General features: G+C 45.6%; 1 non-coding gene across 1 annotated transcript; it reads left to right on the top strand.

Moving 5' to 3' along the window:
- Positions 1–2,294: 2,294 nt before the first annotated feature.
- TRNAR-UCU lies at positions 2,295–2,368 on the top strand. Its single transcript has one exon. It is a non-coding gene; the product is annotated as a tRNA-Arg (tRNA).
- The last annotated feature ends 277 nt before the right edge of the window (positions 2,369–2,645 follow it).

Genomic DNA, 2,645 nt, shown 5'->3' with positions numbered 1-2,645 from the left:
TTCCTTTACAGAACCATATTAACTTCTTATCTAATTCCTTGACCAGCGTCTTCTTAGTAGCTACAAATATTGAACGCAGTGGACACTGTGAGGATGGCGCAGGATCAGGTAAGGCTTTGATCTGTTGAACATAGTGTCCTATGAGTTAGAGTTGACTTAATGGCACCTAACAACAATTATAAGTAACCTATGGACAGAATAGAATTCTGTAGTCAGGTGTTGCTGGAGAAGATTAATGAATATACCGTGGACCACCAAGAAAGGAAAAAAAGGTCAGTCTTGGAGAGGGTGAAACCAAGTTTCTCCTTGGAGGCTAGGATTTTGAAGCTCTGTCTCACATAATTTGGGCATGTGGCCAGGAGGGACTGGTCCTTGGAGAAGGACATCATGCTCGGAAGGGTGGAGGGACAGCGCAGGAGAGGAAGACTCCAGATGAGATGGATTGATAAAATAACTGGGGCAATAGGAGTAGGTGTATTTGAGTCAGAGAAAATGGTTCAGGACAGGGCAGGGTTCAGAGCTGTTGCACATAGGGTAGCTAGGATTTATAGGCAACTCAGTGGCACATAACAACAGTCAGGCATTTGGAGTCCTCCAGGGTACACGTGTGAATAAGTAGCTATTCCGTTTTTGACTTAAAATATATATAGTAGTTCTATTTTCTGAATTCCTATGGCTAGATCCTAGATGGAAGGCAAGCTTGATAGGTAACTGTTTCCCCCCTAGGTTTTAGATGTTATCTTTGCATTGCCTTTCGACCTACTGACTAAAACACCTTGGTCCCATTCTTTACCAAGTCTCATCATCAGGGGAAAAAAATGTGTAAGAAGTGTTCGGTCGTGTGTGACTGGAGCCTTACAGGTCAGCGGGCTGGGAGCTCTCCTAATCTGAGCACTTCCTTTTATCACATCACGTCTTCATGTGGACGTGACTGTTTCCTCATCTCACGGGTCTGGAGAATGGTATGGAGCTCTGCCTGAAGTCTTTTAACAGTGTCCAAAGCTGTAGGCCTTGAAAGCACACACAGTGAGGGAGGAGGTGGCGAATCTGAGTTTACCGTCTGCGTTTAATATAACTTTTTGAGAGGGGGTGAGGTGGTGGCCACTGAAACAGAACTTTTATCCCAATACCAGTTATTCCCGGTTGTGTCTGGAAACTGAACAGGAGGAAACCAGTGGAAGATAAATTAAGAAGAATTTATGTGAGCTGTTCAACAAAGAGGCATAGTGAAAATTATAACACACAGCAACTATATAGAATGAGATTTTTCTAGGGGCTTTTTAAAAATAGGAACCTTTGTTTGCTTTTGGCTGGGTATGGAGACCTTTAAATGTGTCTGTAGAGCTGTGATCAATGTGATTGTTCTAGGATACCTGTAGCAAGCCCTGACAGCGATAAATTCTCCTTCTTTGCATTAGGCAGCCCTGCAAGGAGAGAATGACAAGGACTTGGGGCTGGAGGAGGTGGGGGAGGGGAGACAGGTACTGGTGGAAGGCTGTGTGAGGCCCATCTGTATTTCATCAGTCAACTGCCACTCTCACCCTCCTTTCCTATATGCACACCAAATTCTCACTCACATTCAAACACAAACATATACATACACATTCAACACTGTTTTGTTCCCACCCCCATTCTTAATTCTAATGTTCAAATGAAGGTGCTAAGGAACATCAGATTAGAATCACAGTACCTCCTCCTGCCTTGACAAGCACAGCTCTAAGAGCTAAGAACTGGACCACGGTCCTGGAGCCCAGCTTCCCTGACATTCTCTGCAGCCCTTCATATTTGTGCAGTTTCTCTAAGAAAGCAGCTCCTTTGTCTCTGGGATGGAGGTTATTCCAGAATCTCTCAGCTTTGCCCAGCCCCAGTCTCAGAATAGCTACACTGGGATGAAACCAAACTGAGGGAATGGGGGTGGAGGTAGAGATGGCTTCAGTTTTCTCAGCTGTGCAGGGTGTACTCTGCTTAATTAACATGAGAATGGAGAGGCTTTCTCCGTATCCTCCCTCTGGGATGAAGGGGGAAGAAGAGCAAATTCTCTAGTACTGTCCTTCTCTCTTAGGGATTCTGGGGTTGAGAAAAGGATCACCGTCACTTTCCTCCAATACTCTATGGACCCCAGGATCCAGGATATAGAAAAAAGCTTTGATGGAGCCGGTTGGTGGATCTCCACTCCGGATTTTCCAGCTGTCCTTGTCCCCCCACCGCTCAGAGAGCAGGATGCTGAGATGGCTCGGTGATGCAGAAGGTATGTGCTTTTTCAGTTCTGGTGCTGATGCTGTGTGTGTGGTGAGGTCTCTGTGGCGCAATGGACGAGCGCGCTGGACTTCTAATCCAGAGGTTCCGGGTTCGAGTCCCGGCAGAGATGGTCACCTGGCAGGTGCCTCTTTTATTTTATTTGCATTCACATTAGGCTGATAATAATATTTATTCCTCCCTGGAGGCTTTGAGAGAGAAATAAAATCCTTTTCCTTGGGAATCCTGAGCCTCTTTTCCTTTTCTTTCTGCTCTCACACTCTCTTCTCTTTCTCCCTAGCTGGTTTTCATTGTCTATCAGAGGCTCCGAAGTATGCTGCATCTCTCTGCTCAGCCAGACAGATTTTACCTTTTAATCCTCGCTTCATATGAGATAATGGTCCCCTAGT

This window comes from Elephantulus edwardii, unplaced genomic scaffold (assembly GCF_000299155.1).
Source record: "Elephantulus edwardii isolate Elephantulus edwardi_28Jun2011 unplaced genomic scaffold, EleEdw1.0 scaffold00168, whole genome shotgun sequence".
NCBI classification, from domain to species: Eukaryota; Metazoa; Chordata; class Mammalia; order Macroscelidea; family Macroscelididae; genus Elephantulus; species Elephantulus edwardii.
The sequence above is the reverse complement of the archived record's forward strand: the minus strand, read 5'-3'. Positions and strand labels throughout refer to the sequence as shown.